General features: G+C 44.2%; 1 long non-coding RNA gene across 1 annotated transcript; it reads left to right on the forward strand.

Annotated features, from left to right (window-relative positions):
* Positions 1–654: 654 nt before the first annotated feature.
* Positions 655–5,276, forward strand: LOC122461440. The gene is made up of 3 exons (XR_006283326.1): positions 655–742; positions 1,992–2,046; positions 4,303–5,276. It is a non-coding gene; the product is annotated as an uncharacterized LOC122461440 (long non-coding RNA).
* Positions 5,277–5,977: the final 701 nt, after the last annotated feature.

Consider the following 5,977-nt stretch of genomic DNA (forward strand, 5'->3'; position numbering starts at 1 on the left):
TCACTTCAACCCTTTGTTTCCTTTCTTACACTTTGGTTGTCTTGCCTAGTTAGATTGTCTAGCACAGGGACTCTTTCTCACAGTGTGGTAGTGAACAATGCAGCCCTGATCTTGGCTGGGACAATGGTAATGCAAATCAGCTTAATCATATAGACCTACTCTGAGAAGGGGCTGTTTAAGCATGGTGCGTAAAATGTCACTAGTGACCTAGGCCCAGATTCTCAAAGGAATTTAAGCACCTAACTCCCATTTAAATCAACAGGAGTTTGGCATCTAAATATGTGTGAGGATCTGGGTCCCCAGAACGGTGTCTATGCTAGCTGTGTCATAGCTCTGATGGGGCTAAGGCAATGGTAGCAAGAATAGGGATTATCTGGCAGGAAAGCCAAAGTGTAGCTGTTCCCTAAAGATTTTGCTTGGGGCCAAATGTTGAAGTCCTTACTTTGTCAGCTCTCTCACTGAAGTCAATGGGAAAGTATGATGGGCTGTATCAGGCCTTCTGAGGCCCCCTGCTGGAAGCCTTGTGGTCCTACCATATCCCACCCCAGAAAAGGAACAGTGAAGGTGGGTCCTCCAGGCCTGCCTAGAAAGGCTGCAGCCAATCAGAGTGAAGCAGGCTCAGTTAAAAGGAGCTGCAGGGGCTGAGGGGGTCAGTTGCTGGTGAGGAAGCCTATGAAACTCTTCTGGCAAGGAGGCCTGGGCAAGACCCTGCTCAAGCAGGGAACAGACAGAGAACCCTGAGGTAAGGAAGAAGAGGCAATTACATGGGAAGAGGGCCAGGGAATAGCAGCAGCAACAGAGTTAAAGGAAGCAGCACATGGCTCCTATTTGTAGGGTCCCTCAGTTGGGACCCAGAGTAGTGGGAGGTCACGGGACTCCCAACCAGCCATTGGCAGGGTGGCCAGAGCCCCAAGAAGGGGACTGTAGTGATGCAACAACTCACCGGTACAATGCCTCCTGCTGGTCATCTTGGGAATTAGATCTTTCCAGCCCAGAGCACCCCCTGCAGGCCAGTGTCTCACCTGCTGATGGCCCCCCATGTCCCTCCCAGACCCTGGTACCCTTTACCCTGGGGATCTGCCCCAGCAGTACCCCCCACACGCTGCTTCCCCCAATCAGCCTAGCTGTTCCCAGCCGCAGCCCTCTCCAGGGCTGCTTTTACTATTGACTCCCCAGGGAAGCGCTCGCCCAGGGCTGTTTTAACCCCTTCAGGGCCGGAGCGGGGTGATGACCCTGCTACAGGGACAAGTTTCATTTAGAAGCCCATGCACAGGGCTGGAGTTTAAAGAGCTCAGAAATGGGGCTGAAGACCCTGCAGACACCAACAAGGGCACAGGGACAGGAATTTGTTTGTTCATTCACATATTGTCTGGGTGTGATCTGGCCAGAGGACTGGGCCACTGAAGACCCACCTGAGGGGGTTAACAGCTGACCAGGGGCACTGGGAGCAGAGAGAGAGAGAGAAGGTGCAGGTTCGCACTCAACTGACAGGGGGCTCACGAGAGGTGAGTGTTTCCTGTCACAGAAACTTACCTGGGTCAAAACTAAATAAGGACTTCAGGATTCGGCTCATTTTACAGAATCAGCCTTTTTTCTCTTTGTCCCAGAATCAGCCATTTCAGAAATCTTTCTTCTTCTTCAGGTCAGACCACCAGCAGATACATTTCATCCTCTAGGTGTTTCCAGAGAATTATTGGAAAGCATCATGGCTTCGCATGGCTTTGATGCTGTTAAAATGATAGTCCCTGGCTGCCTGTATAGGGATGCAGCTAGAAAGTCTGTAGAAGGTTTCAGTTCGCATTTCCAAAGAAAACATCATTTTTTTTTTTCATGAACGAGTTAGGACTTTGGCAGCTACACCTGGATTCTATCAACTGCCAGCAGATAAGAATCGTCATAAATGTGTGTCATGACTGGTTACATTAATTAGCCAATTGAAATCTGAAAATAAAAGAGATTCCAGTCTTGTTACATCTAAATCTCCATTTCAGAATTTCCACTGAATGTGTCGCTTTTGATAATCTGCCATGCCACGAGTATGGAGAGGTATTTATCTTGCAAAAGCTATTTCATGTATTTATTAACTCATTGTGTTTACTTATTTAAATATTCTCTGAAGATGAGACATATGGCAAACGCTGGCAGGCTTAGCCTCAGCTGCTTCTAAGATCCAGATGCTAATATCATTTCATAACTTGGCTTGTGCAGCTCAGCTCTATCCCAAAAAGATTCTGTTTTGAATTACCATTATATTTGATATTAATACTAAGCATACTCACAGCTGTCCTGAATTGCTATTTCCACCCTCCGTGGGATTCAGCTCTCAGACAGAGGACATAACACTCTTGTATGTCTGCATCTCTCAAGTTTTTAGATCTATCCAGGGCTCAGAATGTATTGTCTACGATGGAGTGGATGTGCTAATTACTTGCGCATTGCTCTCAAGTTTTAAGCTTGACAACTTTTCCAAGGTCAGGCCTGATTTGAAAAGTTTTTCCATGAGAATCATAATGATCCTGGCTGGTGCATTTTCAGAATGGACTGGGCTGGCTTTTCAAAGGAGCTGGATTTTTCAATGGATTTAGTTACCTAATGATCCAGATTGGGCAATCCCAGTAGGTGCCTAAGTGCCCCATTGAAGTTAGCTAGTTGCCTATCTGCACCTAAATACCATTACAAATCTGGTCCTCGCTGCCCCTCAATGGGAGTTGGGTGAGGTCTCCCTACCCAAGCTGGCTGATGAGCGTAAAGGCTAAAGAGGTCACGCACTTGGAGTCTCCGTGAGTTTTACTCCTTCAAATGGAATCTCTGCCTGCCTAGAGGGCTGTTAAAGGACTTGTAATCTGGGAAGGAACAAAGCTTGCAAAGGGCTAATACCAGTGCCCCAGCAGCTGAGGTGCAATAAACAGGCCCCAGTCAGAAGGAATGTCACTTTGGTCAGTTTTATTTTCCTTTCCCCAGAGAGTTGGGGCTGTTGGGGTGAGGAAAGGAGGCGAAGGATCTGATTCCTTGTGCACTCAGGCTGACTTCCACACTCACATGTTAAAAGACTGATCTGATTTTTGTCCAGCGACAAAGCACTTCTATCTTATCATCTTTACTGCACAAAACAGTCAGTAAAATCTGGAGCTCCTTACTCGGTTTTTGCTCCCCAAATTCCCATTGAAGCCTGTGGGTGTTTGCCTGAGTAAACACTGAGCAAGGAATTCAGGATTTGGTTCAATGAAGTTAGGACAAAGCTTAAAGGGCATCTGGGTCACTTTCAGATTTTTGGCTGCCTGTGACATATGGCAACAAATCCATCCCTGGCACAAGCCCATTAAAATCAATGGCATTGTCCCAGGCATGAATTTGGCCCTTAGTTATGAAATGTTCCATGCAGAATCAGATCTGAGATGCACCTCGTCTGGGTGTTTTCCAAGGTACACGGCAATGCATGCTGAGATCCTGCTCCCCTCCCTCCGTCTTCTGCTTTCTCCTCTAAGAGGACTTGAGTTTATTTAATCTCAGATTTCTTGCTGAAAACCGGCAAACTGAACATGAATGCCTTTGAACTCCTGAAGTATCACTACTGCTTATAATAAGGCTGGGTATCAGGAGATAGACACATCTCTACCTATTGCAAACACATCCGCATATTGCAACTTAAGAGGCATCTAAATGCCTGCGTGTTTCCTGGGCACTTCATAATGGCATTTGGAAACAAGACAAAGGCAGTTTACAATCAGCAAACCCAGCTCACCGTATAAAAGTATTTCCAAGCCAGACAACAATCAGCTGGAAGAGACTTGGAATATGTTAGAAGTGGATAGCCAAGAAACCCTTTCCATGAAGTGCAGAAAGGATTTAGTTGCTGAGTGCTGCAAAGATGCATACATTTTCCTAAAAAAATATTCGCGGTGCCAGCATGAAGACTCGTGCATTGTCAAAACAAGCCAAAACATTTATTAAAACCAATTGCTTTGGTTTGTGAGGCTACTTTATTTATGGTGCCATTAAGCCAATGTGTATTTGAGTTTAGAAGAGCAGTTCCAGCCATACCTTAGGTGGCTGGGAATGAATGTGATCTGAACCTATACATGTCATGATTTGCCCACTGCCGTCTTTCTGAGGTGCCAAGAATTCAGCTGTGCTGCACCTTACATACATGCAGGGGTGGGTCAGATCCTGGCTATTCCTCCTGTGACAGTATGCAGTTTTGTGACATTACTGTGCAAAATAAATGTAATAGAATTACAAGAGGTGCTTTCAAGAGCCCTATACGTAACTAATCCATGTCTAATTTTTCTTCTTTTAATCCAGACTTCATCAGGCTGAATTTCAGAAATGAATTTTGAATGCATCTGAATTGTGAAACTGTCCTTAGTTGCAGCAATGCCAATCATGAGTTATTCCACTGATGTCGATGGAGTTGAGTCGGAGTAAGTGAAATTGGAATCAAGGCTGGTGTGTCTCTGGTGGATACACTAGTAAAAGTTATACAGCTAACCCAGCAAACTTAAAAACAAACAAAACCCTCTCAAATGTTTATGCGAATCCAAAATTGCTAAATTTCATCTGCGTTTGAATTTTGGCTCTGCTCTAGTAATCTGAGGCAAAGAAAGGTTAAAGCACCAGCTCTAAGCATTAAAAAATTAGGAGTCAGGTCCCAAAAATCTGGAGACTGGCTTAAAAACCATGAGATTTTTAAATATAATAGAATTCTTTTTATTTGCTTTCTGGATTTTGCTCTCAGGACAGAGTTTCAAACTTTTATCCACAACCACAAGGACTACAAACTTCTTTTCATTTAAAAAAACAAAACAAAACAACAACTGTGACTCTCCTGAAAGCCCCTAGATTTGTGGAGCTCTGGGGCTTAATGAAAAACTCTCAGTACTTGTGGAAAAACTTGTGATGAAATCAGGAGAGTAGAGACACTGGAGCTGGTAATAGAACACAGGAGTCCGAACTTTCAGGCTGCACGATAACTACTAGAGGAGAATTCCTCCCATGCAGGCCTTCCAAGGTGGAAGTGAAGATCCACTCCATACCCTTCAGTTTTTCCACACCTTTTAAATTACAATTCAGTACTGTGACATCACATTGCTAGTATTTGCTACTTAGTAGATCATGTTGCCAGATTCTGGTCTCAGTTACTGCAGTGTAATTCCTAAGTAACTCCAGTGATGTGTAGTAGATCTCAATCTGGCCCTCTGTTTAATAGCACACACGTTTGTGTGCCTGAAATAACAACTCTCATTAAAAATACTCCAGTATTCTAGATTCATTGCTCAGAACACTGCAGTAACATTCATGTAAAATATAAAGTATTTTGGACTATTACTCTGGAATACTACAAGTATCTATTTATGCAGGGTGTACTGCAAGCAAGTAATTTTATTTTAACTGTTTATTTACATTTTCTAGGGACAGGTAAGTACAAAAGTAAATATACAGATAAAGTACAAAGGCCAATGTTTGAAAAAGTGACTAGTGAGTTTGTGTCCCTAACATGAGACACCTTAGAGGGGAAGTGCTGACTATCCACCCTTTGGAAATGGGCCGTCTCAAGGTGGGCCCCCAAAAAGAGAGGGACCCAATCTCACCAGTCACTGCTGAAAATCTTGGCTGCAGACTTGAGATAGGGTGGTGTTACGTGTGCAGGTAAAAACATCCATCAGCATCCTTCTTTTGTAGTATTAGTAGCCAGATCACCAGGAATGTGATATGTAAGTGCCTTGAAGAGAAGAATTTAGCCTCCTGTCAATGAATGAAGTTCCAGCTATAGGTCTGTGTCCTCACAGACAGAGGGGAAAAAGCAGCAGCAGCAGCCTGTGGAAACTGCTTCTGAAAAAGGAACAAAATGCCAGATGTTGTGGCAGTGTCTCAAATCGAGCAACAAATGTGTGTATGTTAAAGATCTGCTAACAATCTAATATCCTTGATAAAGCAGAGGGACAGCCTCAGACTCACTCTACCCATTCCTCTCTCACAT

This window comes from Chelonia mydas, chromosome 8 (genome assembly GCF_015237465.2).
Source record: "Chelonia mydas isolate rCheMyd1 chromosome 8, rCheMyd1.pri.v2, whole genome shotgun sequence".
Taxonomy (NCBI): domain Eukaryota; kingdom Metazoa; phylum Chordata; order Testudines; family Cheloniidae; genus Chelonia; species Chelonia mydas.